The sequence below is a fragment of the Meriones unguiculatus genome, chromosome X (genome assembly GCF_030254825.1).
Source record: "Meriones unguiculatus strain TT.TT164.6M chromosome X, Bangor_MerUng_6.1, whole genome shotgun sequence".
Classification (NCBI taxonomy): Eukaryota; Metazoa; Chordata; class Mammalia; order Rodentia; family Muridae; genus Meriones; species Meriones unguiculatus.
In genome coordinates, this window is record NC_083369.1 from 98,117,564 (window position 1) to 98,141,510 (window position 23,947).

The 23,947-nt window shown below is 38.6% G+C and overlaps 1 protein-coding gene across 9 annotated transcripts in view; it reads left to right on the forward strand.

Moving 5' to 3' along the window:
- Positions 1-23,947, forward strand: part of Fhl1 (four and a half LIM domains 1) — a 63,548-nt gene that overhangs the window by 7,710 nt on the left and 31,891 nt on the right. For 8 of the 9 annotated variants that reach the window (XM_060375744.1, XM_060375739.1, XM_060375745.1 and 5 more), the window contains one exon: positions 16,125-16,186. The exons of the other annotated variant lie outside the window; for it this stretch is intronic. The gene's annotated coding sequence lies outside the window, so the exon portion shown is untranslated. The remainder of the gene's footprint in view (positions 1-16,124; positions 16,187-23,947) is intronic. 9 annotated transcript variants of the gene reach the window in all.

Here is a 23,947-nt window from a genome sequence, read left to right on the forward strand (position 1 = left end):
GGGTTCCCCTTTCTCCACAACCTCTCCAGCATGCATCATTCCTTGAGTTTTTGGACTTAGCCATTCTGATGGGTGTAAGGTGAAATTTCAGTGTCGTTTTGATTTGCGTTTCCCTGATGACTAAGGATGTTGATACTTCTTTTAAGTGTTTCTTTACCATTTGATATTCCTCTGTTGAGAATTCTCTGTTTAGCTCTGCCAGTTTTTAATCAGATTACTTGGTTTGTTGGTGTTTAACTTCTTAAGTTTTTTATATATTCTGGATATTAGCCTTCTCTCAGATGAAGTGTTGGTGAAGATCTTTTCCCAGTCTGAAGGCTGTCGTTTTATTCTGATGACATTGTCCTTTGCTTTACAGAAGCTTTTCAGTTTCATGAGGTCCCATTTATTGATTGTTGATCTTAGAGCCTGTGCTGTTGGTGTTCTGTTAAGGAAGTTGTATCCTGTGACAACAAGGTCAAGGATCTTCCCCACTTTTTCTTCTAACAAATTTAGTGTATCTGGTTTTGTGTTGAGGTCTTTAATCCACTTGGACTTTAGTTTTATGTAGGGTGATAAATATGGATCTATTTGCATTTTCTACTTATAGATATCCAGTTAGACCAGCACCATTTGTTGAAGATGCTATCTTTTTTCCATTGTATAGTTTTGGCTTCTTTGTCAAAAATTAAGTTTCCGTAGGTGTGTGGGTCTATTTCTGGGTCTTCTGTTCGATTCCATTGATCCACCATCCTGCTTCTGTGACAGTACCATGCAGTTTTTATTACTATTGCTCTGTAGTACAGCTTGAGATCAGGGATGGAGATACCCCCAGACGATCTTTTATTGTACAGGATTGTTTTAGCTATTCTGGGTTTTTTGTTTTTCCATATGAAACTGAGAATTGTTCTTTCAAGTTCTGTAAAGAAGTGTGTTTGTATTTTTGATTGTAATTGCATTAAATCTGTAGATTGCTTTTGGCAGGATGGCCATTTTCACTGTTAATCCTACTGATCCATGAGCATGAGAATCTTTCCATTTTCTGATATCTTCTTCATTTTCTTTCTTCAGAGATTTTAAGTTTTTTTTTTTTTTTTTTTTTTTTTTTTCGAACAGGTCTTTCACTTCCTTGGTTAGAGGCACACCAAGGTACTTTATGTTATTTCTGGCTATTGTGAAAAGTATTGTTTCCATAATTTCTTTCTCAGCCTGTTTGTCTTTTGTATATAGGAGGGCTACTGAATTTTTTTTAAAGTTAATTTTGTATCCAGCCACTCACTTTGCTGAAGTTGTTTATCAGCTGAAGGCTTTCTCTCGTAGAATTTTTGGGGTCACTGAGGTATACTATCATATCATCTGCAAATAGTGATACTTTGACTTCTTCCTTTCCGATCTATATCCCCTTGATCTCTTTTAGTTGTCTTATTGCTCTAGTAAGGACTTAAAGAACTATGTTGAAGAGATATGGAGAGAGTGGGCAGCCTTGCCTTGTCCCTGATGTCAGTGGGATTGATTTAAGTTTCTCTCCGTTTAGTTTGATGTTTGCTATAGGCTTGCTGCATATTGCCTTTACTATGTTTAGATATGTGCCTTGTGTTCCCGATCTCTCCAAAACTTTAAACATGAACGGGTGTTGGATTTCGTCAAATGCTTTTTTGGCATCTAGAGATGATCATGTGGTTCTTTTCGTTCAATTTGTTTATATGGTGGATTACAGACAGTCATATTTTTTCTGGAAAGCATTTGTGTGTGTGTGTTTGTGTGTGTGTGTGCGTGTGCATGGGCAGAAAAGGATTTTTGTGTTTCATTTTATTTACTTTAAGTTGGAAAATATTTTTTTAATATATAATGTTTTTATTTTTTTATGGAAAATATTTTTAACCATGATTCTTCAGGGTCAGGGAGCTGGAAGAAAAGAACTGTTATTTAGATAAAATATATGTTTTGATTTTCACATAGGACTATCAGCCATAGATTGTGATTACGATAATATCCTGATTGTGACCTCAGCAATCAGCCAAGTGCTAACCACCCACTGTGTGCAGGCATACATGCTCCTCACCTCACTGCCAGTGCTTTATTTTAGTCTTTGATGTGTGAGGTATAGAAACTGGTTTTGTGCATGCATCCCAGTGCACTGCCACTGGCCTACATTCCCCAGATTCACCCCACTAATTTTAGATAGATGGGGGTTCTGGTGAAACTTGTAAGAATGCCCTGGGGAGGAGGACCCACTGGCCTGCCAGACTAGCCTACTTGGCTAGACCCAGGCTTGTCAATTATGCCAGTAAGTATAAAAATAAAAGGCAACTTCATGTCTCATTGGACACGGTAGCCTGGAAGACCACAATTAAGGCTTCTCCATGAAAAAAAAAATCTTTTATAAAATGAGACATCTGTTCTAATTGTGAAAGGTTTGAAATTTTATATCTGTCTTAGATTCAGGTAGGAGATTAAGTTGTAGATTTTGGCAGTACAGTCATTAATGAACCCATGCAGATACATATACACACATTTTATTTTAATCTGACAAAAAAAAAAGTTCCTGGAGGTGGGGCTGGAAAGAGGGATCAGTGGTTAAGAGCATTTGTTGCTCTTGCGTAGGACCTGGGTTTGGTAACTGTAGTCCCAGGGGATTGAATGCCCTCTTCTGGCCTCCTCGGGCACAAGGCACTTATGTAATACACGTATATTCAGGTGAAACAATCCTGTACATAAAACAAGAATAAGTAAATCTTGATAAAAATAAATTCTTAGGCCTGGAGAGATGGCTCAACAGTTAAAAGCACGTGCAATTCTTCCAGCAGATCTGGGTTCAACTCCCAACACACATGTCAGGCAACTGGTTCACAGCCACTTCTAAATCCAGCTCCAAGGGCTTCAAACCCTCTTCTGGGCTCTGTGGTCAACTACAGTTAAATTTGTATGTACCTACACACACACACACACACACACACACACACACACACGCACAGACACACAGTAAGTGATTCTTAAAAAATATAATTATAAAGTTCTTTACGGTTCCTTCCTTTTGCCCTGCATGAAGACATTATTATTTTGGTGCTCTTCTGTCTGTATGTTCGCTGCATGTCTTTATCCTCATGGTAACTTTTGTCAGCCCGTCTCACTGTGCCCACTTCCCTTTCCTCAGGATCATCCCTGCAGCACATTTACCAGCCACAGCATCTGCATTTCTCTTATCCACATTTGCCATTGCTGTGCTTACATTTGATTGACTGGGCTAGGTCTGGCTCTCCACTTTGGATGATTTTCAGGTTAGTGGGAAGGTGAGAAAATTCGGTATTACTCATTAGAGAAATGCCATTGACAGAACAGACTAAACCAAATATGGAGGGCGGTATAGGCTCTAGACATGTTACGTTGTAAATGCAAAGTAAATTTTCTTTATAGCTAGGGTACCAGCACCCAGAAAAGAGTGCATAATAATATGTGTGTATACTGCTGAGGGCTGAATGGAACAAAGGAGGAAATGATCCCTTTGACTTAGGGGTGTATTTTCATGAAGCCTTTGAATATGGTGCATCATCAGCAAGTGACCAGCACTTTGTAACAGGTTTGTCAAAGTTATGTTTTATTTGCCGACATAAAACACAGCATATGTATTCTAAGTTCCCGAGACATTCTAATAAAAGGAATTTGTAGTATCCATGAAGTTGTAATTTTATTTTTTATTTTTTGTTTTGAGACAGGGTGTCACTGTGAAGCCTAAGCTAGCTTTAGATTCACAGAGGTCCTTCTGCCTCAACTTCTCTGTTGTTGGGAACTTGGGTGTAAGTTGCTAAACCTGGAGTCACATGGTTGTGTGTGTGTGTGTGTGTGTGTGTGTGTGTGTGTGTGTGTGTGTGTTTCAAGATAGGATTTCTTTGTGTAGCCTTGGCTGTGGGCCTATTTTGTAGACCAGGCTGGCCTCAAACTCACAGAGATCCTCCTGCCTCTGCATTCCTGAGTGTTGGGCTAAAGACATGAGCTACCATGCCCAGCTTTAAATGTATATTTTCTTTCTCAAAGAGATGGTATCTGGGAATACAGAAGTTTTGTAGAGAGCATTGCTTTGATGAGGAAGAATAAAGCTAACTGTGCTTGAAAGTTAGGAAATCTTGTCATTCACTTTAGGTTAAGGCTGTTGGCTCCTGTTCAGTCTGAGATGTATGATTTGTTAGGAAGGTCGAGTTGACTAGTTCTCTGCCCCATTTTTGTTTGTGGAGCTGATCTCTAGCATCTGCCTGTAAGTGTAGTCAGTCATCTTCACTTTCATGTGGCTTGGGGCACTGGAGGGAATTTCTCTACAGGCTTGCCAGAAACTGATATACAGGAGAGAGGGGAGGAAAATAGGTAGAGAAACATAAATTATAAATTTGATGATTTTGAATGGTCAGAATTCTTATTCCTCAACTCTTTCTCTTTCTCTTCTTCTCCCCCTTTCTCCCTCTTTCCTTCTTCCCCCATCCCCCGTATAAAACACAATGTATCCTGTAAAGGACTGTGAGTTCAGAGTAGTTTCAGATCCTAGACCAGTTCTTTCTTTGCCACAAGAAATTTACACCCTTTGAGAACTGAGAAGGAATTTTCCAGTGTATCAAATACTTCACAGTAAGGGAAGAACCTATGATAAGTATGTTGGTTCACACCTGTCATCCCAGCACTGGGAAAGTGGAGGCAGGAGGCCAGCTTCCAGTACACAGTTTCAAAAAAAAAAAAATCTAGAAAAGAAGACAAGAAATCAAGCCTCCAAATGAAAATGAGGTGATGGAAGTTTATACCTGCATGTGTAGATAAAAAAATGCCTACTTTAAAGATCCCCATTTATAGGTAGCAAATGGTAGCCATTTAAAATCTCTAATTTGATGACTTGTAGAAATGCATATATTCATGAAACTACTCTTATAGTTAGGCTCCTCAAACCTACGTATATGCTTTTGTGCAAGAACCCTTTGCCAAAGTAGCATTAGGAGGAGTTTGTGGGTCTTCCTCTATACAAAACCCACATTCATATCCAAGATGTAATCTTGTTCTCTGTATTTAAAGCAAAGTAATATTACAGAGGAATTCTAGGTGTGGCTTTTCTGAAACATTTTCTTGATTACCTCAGAAAACTACTTAGCAAATAGTTTCTTTACATATTTGGACTGAAGGAAAATTACAGCCAAAAGAGAAGCAATTCTGTTAAATAGAAGGGCAGTGTATATTCTTACATATTTCTCCTAAAGAGAAGTGGGTTGAGGCTGTAGCTAGTGGGAGAGCACGTGCCTTAAGTTCAGAAAGCCAAGGAAGCCAGGATTACAATTTTGTCTGACAGATTGAGATGTCATGGTGTATTCTTGGTTATCAAAATACTTATGTAGCGTGGGGCTTTTAGTTGGTGAATATTCATGCTGTGGGGGAAAGCATGGTAGTTCCTGTGTAATCTCAATTACCTAAGTGTATGTACACTTACAGGATCTAGAAGGACACACCGAGCTGAGCTGCTTGTGACTGGCTGACCTAGTTCTTGGATTCTTGTGTTTTGTTTCCTGTAATGCACATATTAAAAAATAAAAGATTCCTTTAAAAGCTTTAAAAACTTCACAGAGCTCCCAATTTAACCTCAGCACTGCCAAACAAACATAAACAAACAAAAACCCAGGAAAAGAAACAATTGAAATTTTGACCCAAACAAAAAAATAAAAAAAGGTGTTTATTTATATACAATTTTGTTACTAAATGATTGGTATGTTTTCTGAGAAATGTGTCAGGAGATTTTTGTTATTGTACAAACATCAGAATGTACTTTTACAGACTTAGATGGCATGTGCAGTACAGCCTGTTGTTAATAACTAATAAGTGTAATAGCTAATAACCATAGAGCATCTTATACTGAATAGTGAAGGAAGTTGAAACAAAATGGTAAGTACTTATCTACCTAAATAGAAAAGGGGCTGGGAAGATAGCTTAGTTAGTGGTATATTTGCTGTACAAGCATGACGATCTGAGTTTGGATCACCAACACCTTTTTTTTTTTTTTAATTAAAAGAGCTAGCTGAGTGTGATGGCACACACAGTTATAATCAGGATTGGAATACATGTAGCATGGCATTGCCTGAAATGTGAAATGACACATCTATATCTTCAGGTACGCATAGACAGATACAAAGTCATTTTATAGGAAAACCCATGATCCTTCCAATAGATTTGGAGCTGATTTGGGGCTCTCTGTGTGTAGATTTCACACTCTATTTATATATTTTTTGCTTTTGGTTTATTTAGTTGTCTTATTTCATCTGTATTATTGAATTAAGTGAATAATTATTAGGGGAAGTTAGGAGCTACTGTAGTCAGTTGCAATCCATCCCTTTCTTACTGTCAGAAAAATTAAAAAGTCAGGAAGTGTTTTGCTGTCACTGTGTTGATTGTTGTGACCCTGGTCTATACCCACTCCCTGCCACTCCTGCTGTGCCCTGTGGCTGCCCTCTCTGTCTTCCTTCCTGGTTTTCTCTTGATGTGTCTTTCCTGTCTCCTCATGTTACTTCTGCACTGCTGCTTGTGTCTCTTAAAAAAGCCATCTTCATAAATGTCTCCATAGAGAGTGGACAGCCAACAGGAATCTTAGCATCTTCGTAGCTGTGTTTCCGCCTTTTCATGTTGTGATCCAATAAAACTGAAACTCCTTTCAAGTTTGGAGCCACACTGCAGGTTGTAAAGGCCTGAATGGCTGGTATTTAGAGAACTAAAACAATGTATTTCCTGGGCTGCATCACAACAGTCTTCGAACAATGAATCAGTAAAACTAAAGAAAGATTTTATAATATCCTGGTGATGCTTTCTTTAACAATGCTTAAACAGTTAAATGCTCTTGAGTTATATATATTTAGTGTTCTTCAGAGTGTACTGAAAAGATATTAACTCCCCCTCAACACTTGTCAAAGCTTACAAAGCTTTTTGCATGGCACAAAGCAACTTACAGAGAAGAAGACACTTAACTCATAATAATGTATTATTATTGTCCCAGGAGTTGTAGCAAATGTACCACACCAGTGCGAGGTGTTGAAAGTTCAGTTCCAAGACCCTACTCCTAGAATGCAAGAGTCTGCAATACCCAAGTCTCTTAATATAATTAAAAGTGGAGTGTGTACATGCATATGAACTGTGAGTGTTCTTCTGTATATTTTAAACTATGTTCTTCACAACACCTAAGGTAATAAAGGTGCTCTGTAACTATTGTCACACTGTTTGGGGTAATTACAAGAGAAAATTTACATACTACACATGCATACAGTAGTCTATTAAGATCATTTTCCATGCAAAGTTGGTTTAGTCTGTGTGTGTGCAACCTGTGGATGTGGAGGGTCTGCTTTACTTGTAATGGCTAGGAAAGATAATGGCATTGGCACAGGGTGGGTATGTGACAGCATCTTCTTGTACCCTCGATGGTTACTCACTTGCTTCTTGCCATGTTTTGGCACCTCTTAGCTTCCCCTTCCCTTTATTTCATCTTTATCCTTAGTGTGGTTATTTTGATGTGGTTATCCTTAGTGTGGTTAAAGTTTAGCAAGGAGACCTCCTGCATGACAAAAAGCTTAGCTGGTATGCCAAAACTACCAGTGCACTCACTATATATAATTTTCTAACACTCAGGACTTTATTGCTGTAGTACTTTTTTCAGAATTACATGGTGGGCATTTTGTAAAGGTTTTCTGACAGGGCATTTGAAAGCAGAAATTTTGACACCTTGTAATCTTAGTTATCCCTGCCGTGTTTCAGACCCCCACACATTTTCTTTATCTATTTGTCATTATTCCTATAGCAGGCAGTGGCAGCACACATGTGGATACGAAGGATTTACTCTGTGGCTAATTGACTTCAGTAAAGCTGCCTGCTGGCCAGTATGCAACTTGATGATCCCAGTTTCTGACAAGAATGGGGCTGAGTACATCATAAAGGGAAACCAACAAATGCTTCGTCAGTGCTTACTCTCAGACACATACACAAGGGTGTGCTGCATGCTAGGGAGACTAGTAAAATCAATATCCCCAGGCAAGGAGTGTTCATTATAATTGAAGATGCTGTTAGCAATACAGCAAGGATGTGGTAGAAAGAGTATTGAACTGGGTGGAGCAGGGGGTGAGGAATTTTGAACCTTACCCAGAAGACCATTTGATTTTCTGGGAAAATAATTCTTCCACTTAGGTTTCAGTTTACGAAAAAAACCAAAAAACAAAAAACAAAAACAAAAAAAACAACAAACAATTTTCTGGATATTTCAGAGGATGCTACATTCTCTTTTGTCTAAACCAGATGTACAAGGTTAAATATCCCTAACTGCTCTGGTATTGGGACATTTCATATTTCAGATTAAGGATTCTTAAGGATAAAGTCCACACAAATATTTCAAAATCTGGGGGGAAACCCAATCTGAAATAACAGTAGTTTTAAGATTTCAGGGAAGGGGCTGAGCATGGTGGCACATGCTTTTTTACCCCAGCACTTGAGAGGCACAGGTTGGCGATCTACCTCTAGTCTACCTAGTGAGTTCCAGGACAGACAAAGCTACATAGACAGGCAGTATCTTAAAAAAAAAAAAGATTCCAGAGAAGGGCTATTTAATCTTTCTGTATAATAATTACCATTTGTTGTATGGCATGTGTTTATATCTTATCATACTCACTATAAATACACAACAGTCCTTCTCCACATGAGATCCTTGGACACAGAGCATAGAGCTTTACCATCTATGTCCTAGAATCTTGCTAGAAATTAAAGTTCATGAGCTCTACCCAATCTGGCTGAATTAGAAGTGCTAAGGATGGGGCTTCACCACCTTTGTTAGAACAAGGGTCCCCATCAGGTAATTCTGATATCCAGCAAACTGTGACTACTATGAGCTATACGAACTTGAGGCAGTGAGTTTCTACTTTGGCTACACATAAGATTGATTCATCTTAGGTAACTTTGTTGGGAATAGGGCACTGTGTTGTTCTATATTGCTCTAACAGAATATCCAAGACTGGGAGACTTAAAAAGAGCAGACGTTTATTTCTCACCATTTTGGAGGCTGAATACTCTCCATAATGAAGGTGGCAACAGATTCATTGTCTGGTGAGTAGTGCTTACCACTTACAACATGACACCTTGATGCTGCACCCTCCAGAATGAAAGGATAATTTGATTGTCACACGAAGAAAAGTGGGAAGTGTAGACATGAACTCTTGTCAGCGCTTTTGTAAAGGAACCTAATCTGACTCACCAGAGTTTCATCCTTGATTAAGTCAACTCAAGGCCTTACCTATCTCTTCATGCTGTCTTGTTGCTTACCTTAAAAATGAACTTCAGAAAATGTGGGAATACTCAGTCTTGCACCAAGGAAGGTCAGGAGAACTGTTAGAGGAAATGGAGGAAGGGAAGGTCATGGCGCGTTTAGAGCACTGGAAAAGGCACCCCATGAAGGGGACGGCAGAAAGGCTAGAGGGCTCAGCACTGCAGTGGAACCCTTTTATATGATCCTTAATTTCATCCAAGAGGGAGGAGTGAGTCTCTGTGCTTGGATTCCTTAAAGGGTCCAGCTAGAAATAAATGTCATGCTGGCCATAAGTTTCAACACCTGGATTTTGGAGGGGGCATATTCAAACTATATAGCAGAACCCATATATCCCTAGTTTCACTGGCTCCCCAAATGCAGATGGTCTTGAGAGTCATTGGTTTAGAGGGTAGTGTCTGTGGTTCCTAATTGGCGTAGAACTCTAGAGGTGATGAGGTTGGTTCACCAAAACCAGGGCTGTGGAAGCTGAGCTAGACTCCCCAAGAAAGGACTTGTAAAGACCTTGGCAGAAGGAGGCTTTCCTTTTAGAGAAAACATTTGAGGTGATAAAAAATTGGAAAGATTATTCTGACAGCTACATGAAAAAGAGATTTTGCCTAACATTTAAAAGTCTGATGAGGAACTAGAGAAATAGTTCAGTGGTTAAGATCATTAGGTGCTCTTGCAGAACCTGGGTTTAATTTTCAGCACCCACATGGGGTCTCACAACCATCTCTAACTCTGGCTTCCGGGGATACTATCCTAGTGTCTGTGGCACCAGGTACACAGGTGGTTCAGAGGCACACATGCAGGCAAAACACATAGTCATATATTTTTTTTAAAAGGTTAAAAGTCTGGTGATGTAATCAGTCTGCAGTTAAACAGATAGAGCTGGGACAGTAGAAATGATAAGAAAATGTCTGAACTATTGTTCATGAAGAATAGGTGGGATCTAGTGGTGGTCATGGGGAGGGACTGTGGTGTAGGAGTTGCTCTCATGCATCCAGAAGGACCCAGTGCTCTAGTGCAGTTGTCAGAAATGTCACATGTGTGCTATACAGTCTTCTGTCCTTTACGACTTTCGTCTAGCCCTAATTTGGGGAGTGGTCTACAGAGAGTTACGTAAATAGAAATTATACATGTCTAAAAAGCTACCCAGAGTGTATTAGAGTAGAAAGGTGCTGTTTTTTTTTTTCATTTGTTTGTTTAAATGAAAGAATGCTTGTAGTTGTGGGAAAGTTGTAAACTTGGCAATGACTAATTCAAGCCTCTCAGTCAATTAAGTGAATTTTTGTTTTATCATTTGTTTTATTTGGGAGCCACTGTAGTGGTCATTGAAAGAACATCAATCTTCTTATTTTTAAAACACAACAAAAATATCATTGAACATTAGGGCAAAGGACAAGAACGTCAAGGTTTTAACTTTTGACTTTAGCAGATATTTGTCACTCCATTTTTCTTGCTGGATTTCGCCATTTGACTTGTTCTGTTGTATGCATTTTTTCCTAGTGCCTACCTAATAGGTCTAGTTCCCTATCTTCTATTTTAATGGCTCTTGTAATTTGTAAATATTATTAATATTTTAACATGATAAAAATGGACAAATATATTTTCTTATTCTCTCTTGGCCAGAGGTCCCTGAGACTTGCATGAAACCATGGCTGTGGAAAGAGCTCCTCAATCTTTAGTCTTGGAATGAAGAAAAAAAAAAGTACTCCTTGGAAAAGGAGTACTTTTCACTCTTCCAAGTTTTGCTGGTTTAGAGGAAAGACATCTTATTAACTGCTTTAAAAACCTATTAAAACAGGTTCACATTTATCCCAATGCAAAGTGTAAAAATGGCTTATTGTTCTAACTTTGGGAAATCTGCACTTTTTAGTTTTTGAATGAATGAAATAAAATCTGCAGAAAAATCTGTACTGAATGTAAATTTAAATGTGTAGCACATTCAGCAAATGCCTTTAAAAAAGAAAATCGAGCTTTCCCAAAACTGAATAGTGGTGACACTTTCCCTTAAATAGTGAAGACTATTATGAGTACTTAAATGTGGAAGAATTGAGGAGATAGTTCAGTGTATAATGCTTGCCACACGAGCATGTTGACCCAAGTTTGGATCTCTAGAACTCATGTAAAAAATCTAGGCAGGGCTACAGTCTGCAATACCAGTGCTAGGGAGAATGGAGACAGAAGGATCCCTGAATCGCTGACTACCTACTCTAGCCAGTTGGTGAGCTCTGAGTTCATTGAGACTCTGTCTCAAAAGATCAAAGCAGAGAGTGACTAAGGAAGGTACCAGGTATCAACTTCTGTGTGCACACTCATGTATCAGTGTACCTCCTCACACTCCCAAACTAAAACAAATGTGAATGTATAGTAGAATTGGGACAATACAGAGGAGATGAGCGTGGCCATCCACAATGATGGTGTGCAAATTTCTGTGTTATGTGGGGGAGGGGCATGAGTTTTCTAGACAGGGTTTCTCTGTGTAGTCTTGGCTATCTCGGGCTCACTTTGTAGACCAGGCTGGCCTCAAACTCAGAGACTCACCTGCCTCTGCCTCCTGAAAGCTGGGATTAAAGGCATGGATAAATGCATAAATAAATGTAGAAAATTGTATGTAATAAATGTTTTTCTAGAGTATAAGAGCATATTACCAGATATAGCATATACCTAATGTTACCTAGAAATCAAAACTTGGACTGTGTTACATTTATATAACTAAAAATATACTTAAGTTTTTTCTTTGCAGGCCTGGAGAGATGGCGTAGTGGTTAAAAGCACTGTCTGCTCCTCCAAAGGTCCTGAGTTCAATTCCCAGCAAACACATGGTGGCTTGTAACCATCTATAGTGAGATCTGGTGTCCTCTTCTTGAGTGTATGTATACATGCAGGCAGAACATTTTATACATAATAAATAAACATTTAAATTTTTTGCTTATTAATGTTACTGAATAACTGGTTATGTTGCAAGTCTTATGTAGAAATTATTAAAATAAGGCATCTCTTATCTGAACCATTCTGAATAAATTATTTTCAGTTCTTCTAGAGGAAAGGCACCAGCAGACATTTCAGCTATATTTATTATTGTATTTTATGGCAACATTGAAAGTATGTTTTGAATGGCACATATGCCAGTGTTTCAGACGCCTAAATTAACACAAGTACGGGAAATAAGTAACAGTAGGGTGAATGAGAGGTTGGAGCCTACTGGTTACCATCACAAATGTTTCTAATAAATGGGGATACTTGGAGTTCACCCCTCTGATTTCTTAGGTGGAAGAGGTTATTATCCTGAAAAACATGATTAAGGGATGGTTGCCATGACAACCACCTCCAAAGCATCTGAAAGGAAACAATGAATCTGTGAGATCATCCATTTTAATTGATTCGACTGGTTATTTAAGTTTATTTAAACAGCCATTGTCTCTGCATTTTATTTTTTTTATATGATTCACTCAATTGATTAGCAACTTGGGGACACTTTAAGCTTGGCTGAAAGTAATGATAAGGTCATCGGTGTCTATGACCAGAATACTTTCGTTAAACCTCAAATGTCTTAAAGGTCACTAAAATGACATGTCTGGTTTATTCCAGAATCAAAATGACATTCCTAATTTCTCAGAATAGGATAAAATTAGCATGATTTATTTGAAAGGTTATACCCTAAAGTATTTCAGTTTTGTTTTAGATTAGTTTGCTGTCATCACATTTACCTGGTGTTTGGCTGTCCTTCTGTTTTTACTTTTTGCGTTGTACAGTATTGTTGACACAGTCTGCTTTATGTCTGATCGAAGCCACAGTTATAGTCTACATATTGAAAAGTACACAGAGACAAAACCTATTGTATCTTCATCCTAATGATCCCAAATGATGTTAAGTGGAACACACTAATACAGAGAAGAAAGTGAAATGATAATGCAAATGCAGTTCAAGTGTCACTGAAAATATTCTCCTTATTAATGTTGGGAATTTTTGAATTGTGGAATAGAAGACAGTTCCCTTGGGCTCAGTTGGACCTCAGTGTTTGAGCTTTGACTCCTCAGTCTGAATCTTTCTCTCTTCTGCCCTCTGGAGGGTGTCAAAGAACATTGAGTACAAGGACTTCTGAAATGGGTAGGCAGTATCTTGGTCTGACTAATAGAAGTTTTTCAGCATCATCTGACTGGTAGCCCCTTCCTACCCAGCAATAGGTTGTATAGGTAGCAAGCAGGCAGAGAGAAGGCATTTTGTAGGACCAAGATCTTAAGAGGGAAGCTACCTTCAGGTACAGAACCAGATTCCTTCTGAGTAGAACCCAATTTAAATTGCATCTATCTCCAGGAATAGTCAGTTCTGGAAGGGGAAAATGAAATCAGATGTTGAAGCTAGAGTGTGAGGCATTCAAGTTTGAAATTAAAGTTTGGTTGAGTCTAAAGAAGCATTCATTTGCTATCAAGTATTTGTGGAGGTGTAATAAATTGTTACCAAAGTTGATAGCACTTCAACTGCTTGTCTGCTGTCAGAAGTGATCTAATATTCTGTGAGTAACTGCTGTGTACATCATATGCATTTGATTCTTTGCCTTTGTAGGGTTCCTTGCTATTAGGAAGTTCAGAAAGGTTGGGCAGCTAATGTAAGGTACAGCAAGTATTTCACCTCACCCTGTCTGAATCTAGCAGCCTATGTGTAAAATAGCTGTGACAGCCTGGTGCAGTGGCACATGTAACCCAGCACTTGGGGAGGCAGAAGCACCCAGACTGATGTGAACTCAAGGACAGCCTGGTCTACAAATTGTGTCCAGGACAGCCAAGGCTACACAGAGAAACCCTGTCTCCAAAAAAAAAAAAAAAAAATCATCTGCTCTGACATGCTGTGTTCTTTCCCAGCTGCATGAAAGGGTGTGGCACCTTCTGTGAACAGCAAGTTTCATATGAGTGGAATGTGGGTGGGAGATGAGATTTTTACATATGTATGCCATTCAACCTACCTAGAAATAAGAAAGAAAGGGTTTTGTGTCTGCCATCATGAAATGTCTAAGGTCCTCTAGCACACACACACACACACAAAATGTAATATGAAATAAATAAATAACAGAATGATTTTGTAGAATTGGAGAATATTTCCTCTTGTGTAGGTGGGATGAAGAGCAAAAGATGGTCCTGAGTTCACCTCTACACAGCTCTCTTTGAATGTTAGCTCTTTATCACTGACACAGATTGATCTTGCTTTTGATTTGGCCAACAAAACCCCTGTCCTCTTAGTTATTGTGTATTTATTTTTAATTTCTGAAATATTTTGTTCTCTTTTATTTTATCACTTTTTAAATATAAATACATTTATTTCCTTTCTTTTTTTTACACTACAATCGCAGTTTCCCCTGCTTTCTCTCCCCCATTCCCTCCCCCTACTCTCCTTTGCCTTCCTTACCCATTCTTCCTTCATTTCTTTTCAGAAAATAGCTGACTTCCCGTGGATATCAACCAAACATGATATATCAAGTTACACCTCATAATAAAGCTGGATAAGACAACCCAGTATGAGGAAAAGGCTCCCAAAAGCAGGCAAAAAAGTCAGAGACAGCCCCTGCTCCCACAGTTAGGAATCTCACAAGAACACTAAGACACACAGCCATAACTTATATGCATAGGACCGAGATCAGCTCCATACAAGCTTCTTGGTTGTTGGGTTGAGTCTTTATGTGCCTCTATGAGTCCAGGTTTAAGAACCCTGTTTTTTTAGTTTGTTTATTTGGACTTTAGACCAGTTGGCCTTAACTATGTGACAGTCATCATTCAAATCTCATGAACAGATAAATCTATTAGCATATAGAACTAACTACACCAGCTCTTGCCTGGCACACACAAAAATTTAAATCTGTAGTTGCTGCCTGTTTGATGATCATGCCAGAAGTGGTTGTGGTGTTACAAGAGGGATCCCATGCCTGGTTGCAATCTTTGTTTTATGTTTTTGTCCTATTCCCATTGAAACTTCCTGACAGCCTGTTTTGGGTGTGGGAACAAAACAGTTGGCAGCTGATTGTGGTGACACATACCTGTGATGCCAACAGAGGGGGAGGTGGGAAGCAGGGGGAAATCCTCAATTTGAAGTTAACAAGGATCACATGGTGAGATCCTTTCTCAAGTAAACAAAACCTAAACAGGTCCTTCTTGGTGAACTGTCTTTTTCCAAGGTTTCCTTTAGAAGTGATGTAAAGTACAATATGGAGCTGTGTAAGGGCTCATGGGGCAGCTGCTTGTGTGCAGGGAGGACACTGTTGTGTATTTGTGTGGTGGATAGCAGCAGCTGGAAGACATCTTATTTCTAGTACCCCAGTACCGTTCACGTAAGAGCCTGCAAACTAGCCTGCATCCTAATCCTGTTGTGGGTGGGAGATAACTTCAGCGGTCACAGGGTACCTCATCTCCATGGCAACACCTAAATATTCCTCTGGTGACTTGTGTTCTACATTTTGGCTGGATCAGAGCCCTCCTGTGGCAGAAATATTCTAAAGATGTTAAAAGAGAAAGGGAAAAAAAAAGATTCAACTAATAAATCTATTCTAAATGACTGAGTCATTTGTTTTGATTATCAGAGCGATTGCCAAATGTTAATTTAAAACTGAAATAGGCCATGAGCTCACTCCCCTAACAATGCTGAGAGTTTGAGCTAATGTAGCCTGATAATGGGGGAGCCGGATCCACTGCCCAGGCTAACATTATATTATTAACAGACATTTGGCTGTTGTCTGTTACTCTTTGGGTTTTAAATACAAAGGAGAATGTGTTGCTATCTATCTTTTCAAAAGAAAAGAATGTTTTAAATTTATGACTTTTCTTCTAAATAGGTAATTTTGCTATTTTTTTTTCTCCAGTTTAAGCAACTGGTAGCTGTTCCTAGCTGTGCCCAGCCCTTTTGGAACACATCCTGTGTGAGGTAAGAGTTGCTAATTGCTGCAGATTCTTACGTTGATCTTTCCAATTTGTGGCACTGTACAAATAGCTTTATTTGTTGGAGAAGTTTAAGAAGGTTTGTTTTAATTGGACCAACCAATACCACTGCTTACCCTAAATATTAGCTCTCTGGGGAATAGCCTTCAAGCAAAAACCTCATTTGCTTTGAGTTTGGGAGCATAACAGTGAAAGTGGCAGACACTGCCGAACTCTCAGATTTCTCCCCGACAAGAAGGAGCATCTCATGTTGCGGTGTGAACAGTAGGGAGCAGAAAAGCTGCATGGGTAGAACACTGCTGAGTGGAAGGGGACTCTTCATTGTGACTGGGAACGTCAGTGCCAACCAAATGCAGCAAGCCCAGGTGGAAGGAGTCAGGTCACTGTAAAACCTGGTGGAAGGAACACCGAAAAGTGTTTCTGCTGGGTCACAATAACCTGAGCCAACTGGCCTTCTCTTTCTAGTTCTCCTTCAAGTTCAGAAGCAGAGAGTACATGCTACATTGGTGCATGTACTCTCACTGCCTGAACCTTTCATTTACTACACACACTGGCCTAGATAGACATCCTCTGCTTCCTTTTTTGCCGGTGGCTGATTTATGCTCTGCGGTAATCCAGGCTTCCGTATTTCTTCCCTTGAAGAGAAGGGACATCCATCTTTGAAACTAACAAGAGGGACATCTAAGAGAAGTCTACTTCAAGTACAATGCAGAAATGACTGCCTCCTCTTGTCCCCTAGTCCTATGAAGAACAGGTTGTTTGCAAGTACTGTACCTGTTGAGATTTCCAGTTTCATATATGAAAAGTTTGCTGTGTTGGCACCTTCCCTACCTAGGTAAACCTGCTCAGTTCTTTTTTTCTAAATTCTTCCGAATCATTACAGAAATGCATGAGGTTATACTGTTGAATCTTGTGTTATTTCTTCCTTTAAACCACTGAGCCCCACTGTGTGCCTAGGCAGGCCTGTTGTGACAAAAGTCAAACACTTTAGATCTGCTCTTCCTCAGATGTAGAGCAGCCCTAGATTATTTTTTCTTTGCTAGGTAAGGAGACTGAGCAGTACTCTATGAAATATCACCATGCTAATAATACTGAGAAAACTGTTAAGACCCTGCTTCTGCTCTGATCCTTGGGCCTGCTGTTTCTGCTTCCTCTGTAGTAAGCAGGTATGAACAATAAAGTAGGAAGTGATACTAGTTGGAGATACAGCTGTGCCTAGAACCAAATGCCCCTAAATGAACAGAAATGGAAACTGCATTTCACACCCAATTTTTAAAGGTTTTTTTTTTTGAGCTAATTAAACAGTTCAGGAAAATGGAGTTTGCAATTTCTGCAGGACGATGGTTTAATTTTTAAAACAATGTGTCCCTTTTTTAAACTTTATACAGCATTCATATTACACAAAGTTTATAATTGTAGGAATTGATATTCCATTTGTATGCCTTTGGTTTACAAAATTATTTGAAACACAGTTGAGCACAACCTCATTCGTTAATTAAAAAAAAAAAGACTTCTATGTATGGATATTTGGCCTGTGTATGTCTGTGCAGTCCTTTCAGAGACCAGAAGGGAGCACTAGATCTCCTATAACTGGATTTACAGTCCTTGTGAGCTGCCTGTGGTGCTCATCAAAGCTGGGTCCCCTAGAAATGCAGCTAGTACTCTTAGCCAGTGAGCTATCTTCCCAGCCCTCACAACATAATTGTTAACAGACACATGAGCTGGGTTAAATATGAGTACTCTGATCTGTACTGTAGAAGTGATAATATTGTTAATGGATTGGACACATTTCACATTTAGGAAATATTTGTGTAACTGCCATATGGTTATTTTCATTATTGATTTGGCAGTTTTTTTAATATTCAGCAAACAAATTTTTCAAAAACAGTAGTCATGGTGATTTGATGTGTGCCATTGATACTGTTGTGATTTCTCTTCTTGGAACCCAAGCCATCAGCATACAAATCAGCACAGATGGTTTACACAGGATTAAAGGGTTTAGAACTCTTCAATCTAGAGCTACGGTCTCAAACTGTTAGGCTGAATCTGGCACACAGAGGTGTTCTTTTAAAATTCTAGTGAGTTGCCAGCCTTGAAAAAAAGCAAGATATTTCACACGCTTAAACATCCACATTTTCCATCTCTTGAAATATCAGAAGATTTGGTACCATAAAGCTTCTGTTCCCATTTGGCTACAATAGGCTACAGCCGAATTGCTGCTATTCTTTTGAAGAGAGCACAGGCTGTGGGGCTTGCCACAGCCGCCAGCCCGCTTTGCAGTGTTCTTGACGCAAAGTGTGGGAGCTTGTTGCCATTACTAGGACACTGTACTCACATAGGCACTTGGCTTTTCAATGTCAGTTCAAGATAACATTGTGGCTGCAAAGTTGATGTTATCCTTTGCTGCAGATCAATTTGCTTGTTTTTTGTTTTTTTTTTTTTTTTCTGGGCTGAGCTGTGTTCATTTTTAGGAGGTATCTAAGATTCATTTTAACATGGCAAGTAAACCCTAACAGGGGATGATATCTGATTAAGAAAAGGAGCATCAAGACACATGAGTGGTTTTTTTTTTTTTTTTTTTTTTTTTTTAATCTTATTCTGGAAAATCCCTGTGGGCCCTCATGCATCTCAAACTCGAACGTGCACATTGTGATGCAGGGGTCTGGAGCAGGCCTGAAGAGCCTGCTTGTCACACTGTTGCTTGTCTGGGCCTCTGCTGTTCCAAGTGACAAGAGGGCTTTACTCTAAAGCAGCCCAAAGAGAAAAAGCCTCATTCAGATCCGTTGTTTTTCTTTGGCTTGAGAGTGAATGAGCAGTATCTTCGTACAAAGGCTTGCTTGGGTCAGTCTTTCTCAGCTACACCTGAGTGCTCTTCTGATTGCAACAAAGCTTAAAAACATGACTAGTTTCAATAAAACATACCACATGTGGAGGATAAAGAAAACTTGTTTAAGTTTTTATTCTAAATTATATGCTTCTAGTTAAAATATTATTTATATTACAGCATAAGAATTATGAATCATTGACAAGGAATTTAAATTTAATTATTGGAGAACATATTTATGTGGCTCTGAGAATACCAATCACGAGACCGTAGAAAATAAGCTCGTTATCAAATCCTTAGGTGTGAAGTAACCATGTAAACTATAACCAGCTGTAAAAGTCAGAAGATAGATCAACAGATTGTGATCTCTACTGTGAAAAGTTTAATTAGAACAAAAAGCAAATCATGCTCAGGAAATTTGCTGCACATATAAAAAGATAATTTTGGCATTGTGTACAGAAATCATGCAGGTTATAAGGAGCTATGTATAGGCCCTGACATGAGGCAAATGCACTAGACCTACTGGCTGAACAAAGTCTTGAAGAGGTAGGTAAGTAAAACATTCACATTCTATCACAAAGTGAACAGATGAATAAAAACACAGTTTGCATTGGTGATATTTAAAGAGGAACAATTGAAAAATTAACCAACTCTTAAAACAACAGCAAAAAAAAAATGAAAATCCAATGCTAAGATGGCTACCTTCTTTGAGTGACATAAATTAGCTTGTAGATTGTGGCAGTATACGGCAGAGGTCACATCTTAGTCCCCTTGAATCTTGTAATCCTGATTGGGAAAATATTTCCTAAGAAATTGTTCCAAGAAAAGGAGAAAAAACAATGATCTATAGTTTAGGACTTTGCCACAGTGTTACTTGTAAAGATAGTGTCTAGCATTATAAAATGCCTCCTTTATTCAACAAGTACTATCTTCTTCAATGTTAGTAATTGAATGTAGGGCATCATGCAACCACTCTACAACTGAGTGACATTCCCAGCCCTCTTTTTACTTTTTTATTATGAGACAGTCTGAACAAATTGCCCTCACTGGTCTAGGAGCTCACTCTGTTGCCCAGGAAGGTCTTGAACTTGTGATTCTCCTGGTGTATTCTCTCAGGTAACTGAGACTGTAGGAACAAGGCTCAACAAATACTTCTGATTAAGTAAATTTTTATGGATCTTTAGTGGAATGCCATGAATTTGTTAAGAATTTGTTTGATGTTTGTTTGTTAATACAAAAGAATACAGGTAGCAAAAACTTACTAGGGTGTATGTATGTTGTGGGTATAGCCATGCAAGGTGATACGGATGTATGGACAAGAACTGGAGGGCACGTGGACAAATGTAAGTACCACTTTATTTGAGGTTTCATGGTACTTGTTCATTTTACCATAAGTTTGTACTCAAAGGTTAAGAATCTCGTGCTTTTTAACTACTTTAACTACACATCACAGAATATTCCTATTTATCACAAAGTAGTTAACTATCTGAAACAAACTATTACAGGGAGGCTATCCCTGTTCATCATACAACAAGTTAATAATCGTAAACTATAATGCCCTTTTGGTACTGGTCAGAGCTTAAACTTGCATTTCCAATGGTACAGGTATTGTCTATTTTGTACCATCAGCTCGAATTCCTGTTTCTCTTTCTTCTTCTGTGTTCTTTGTGACCCCCATGACAAAGAACACATATTTTGTTTTGAAGCATCTTATTGATGTAGGCTGATTCTTCGAATCTAAAGGTCCAGGGTACCCTGGAGAAGGATCTTAGTTATGCTCTCACCGGAGGGCAGTGTCCTAGCCATCATCTCTACTCCTTTGCAGAAGCCTACAAAAGTTACTCTAAAGTTAATGGTCTTCTTCCCAGTCCCCCTTCCCTTAGTGTGTGTTCTCTGTCAGATGTACTTGTTTTCCTTTTAATTAGGTCAGTTACTTTATGTCTGTTTTTCTTTTTTGACATGCTTTCCTCTGGCATTGGCATCACATATTTTCCCCATATGTCATTGCCTCTAGAGCTTCATGTTGCAATCATTTTCAAGGGGAATGGAGAGCACATTGCTGTGTGTGTGTGGGGGGGGGGTTAGATCTTGACTCTCTTGCTTGCCCTTTGCTTGAATAAGCAATTCATATTTCTTTTGGGTCTGGTTCTGTTTGGTTTTGGAGTCTTCGCAGTTCATTATGTTTGGACTAAAAGATACTTAGGTAAAAATAATGGTAAGTCAGAGGTATGTCTGGCAAAGGTGCAGCACATTTGTTAAGGTTATTGGTTTATTTATCTCCCCTGTCTCCACGGCAACTAAATCTAAGTCTGGGATTTAATGGACTTAATTTTGACCTTCTGTAACATCTCTTCACTTTTCCCAGCTTTTTACTGAAAACGAATTCATTTTCACTTGAGGAAAGAAATATACTTCATGTACAGAAAGCATCCTAATAAGATCCTCAAAGGTGGCATCTGTAGAGCATTCCCCTTTTTTTCAACTTAAAAATTGTATTTAAAAAATGTTTTATGTGGATGAGTTCCTGCCCCCTCCTTGTGTGGTGTTTGGCGCGCGCGCGTGCATGTGTGTGTGTGTGTGTGTGTGTGTGTGTGTGTGTGTGTACCATGTGTTTTCTCAGTGCTCTCAGATACCAGAAAAGAGAATCCGATCCCCTGGAACTGGAGTTATAGGCCGTGAGTTGCTGTGTGGATGCTGGGAACTGAGCTCAGGTCCTTGAGATCAGCCAGTGCTTTTATTCTCTAAAATCTCTCTAGCTCCCAGAATCTTTCATTTTAAAGGCTTCAGTCAGAATACACATCACACTTAATAACACACATATGTATGGAGCTTTACTGGTGTCCAAAGAATAATTTTCTTTTTGGTGAAGTAAAGTCATGAAGTTTAATCATTGTGAATGAAATATCTTTGTGAACATATTATAAGAGAGCTTATTGTAAGCTTATTGACTTAACTATTATTAAGTCAGAGGGAACATTGATTATACACAATATTTTTTTAAAAATCTGTATCTTACCCATTATATAATTATAAACTTTTATGGCCACAACTGTTCATACTATATCTCAGAGTTTAAATGTGGTAAACGGCACCATAGAAATCCATAAGAAAGGCTTAAATAGACCAGAATTCCCATAGCTTTGGATACTGACATTCAAATCCAGCATTTCATGTACACTCAACTCACATGCATAAGGACAAAGTATCTGTCTGAGGAAGCTAGAGTCAAGCAATGTCGGACCTCAGTTACTTTAAATGCTCATATAGTACTTTTCAGTCTCTTTTGTATGGTTACAGAACATTTACAGAGACATCCCAGTTTCAGGAAATGTAATAATTTATCCAAAATGAATGGAGAGTGCATTACTGTCCTTAAGTCTAATGCATTGTGTGCTAGTCTACTAATGAAAAATGTCTGTATCTGTAAGTCCTTTCACCTTCTCTAAGAACAAACTCACATGTGAATTTCCTTTAACACCCAAACAGAGGAATCACAAAATGATTAATAAACTTTGCAACAAAGGCTGTGGCAAGGGAAGCAGCCTGTGTCCTTCTGACCTCATTCTGCAACCAGAAAATATTAGAGTTCAGATCTATCAGCAAGTTCAACTCAGGTCCAGTATGAATTGGTAAAAACAAAAACCTTATGTGAGTTGTCATAGTTTCTCCATAGACATGGAGTTTGTTTTAAGATCTTGTCTATCATCACTTCTTCTATTAATATGTCAAAAACTTGAGAAGCAGCAACAGATGCTCACTTGTGAAAGATCCACACTTGTGAGATGCATGTTGGGTACTCTGTAGTTTCTGGATTGGAAACATTGACTCACTTATCTTAAAACCAACTATGGACTTAAGAAATGTATTAGGTCAAGTTCAGAAGTTCATAGGTCCATCTAATAAGTTTTGCTCTGGCCATCATAAGACTATCTGAGGTCAAAGCTTTTAGGGAACTTACAGATTATGGCCAGAAGCTCCAAGTAACACTAAAAATGAACAAACAATACTTCTGCCATCATCATTATCATTATTGTCCTATCAACTTTATGTCACATGTTGAAAGTCCAGTGTAATATGATGATAATTGTTACAATTTATGTGTTTCATTACATATTTCATTGGTATTATTTCAGCTCTGCTTAAAACAGCACTAATAATGAAACCAACATAAAGAGGAGTGGATGAACTATGTACAATGCCTTTAGAAGAGTAGCCACATTCTCTTGTCCTGTCAGCCATATAATTTTCACACACTATAGACCATCTCTCACTGAGGATAGCCAGCTATTGGATAAGTAGTTTCTTATACCTGAAAAGAAAAGCTATGGTACGTAAGTTCCTTGGTGTTAATTTGCCGTCTTCATTGAGTTTGTGGGCATCTCTTAAACCATGAGAATTGTTTGTATGATATGACTATTTCTATACATTATTCAAGACTCTGAAAAACACTTCACTGAAGATATTGAATGTGCTTCTTTCCTAAAATTAGTAGACATTTTGTGAATGTGAGCATTTGTGATAATGAGCATTTACATAGACAATCGTTAGTGTATACTGGCTTGGAGATTCATAACCTAGTTTGTCTTTTAAATTTTATTTTATTTTATTTATTTTTTTGTGTATAGGTGTGATGGCTACTCTTGTTTGTGCCATTTTGCCTGAATGTATATCCATGTACTTGTGCCCACAGAGGACAGAAGAGGGCATCAGATTCCTTGAAACTGGAGTTCCAGGCAGTTGTGAGCTGTCATGTGGTGCTGGGAATTTAATTCAGGTCTTGGGCAAGAACATCCAGTGCTTTTAACTGCCGAGCCATCTCTCCAGCCGCCCCCACCCACGCAATAATTTCCATTGCTCCTTTTAATGATTCAGTTGCAGATTAAGGGAGATGATGCATTCCACCTTTTGCATTAGCTCATGTTA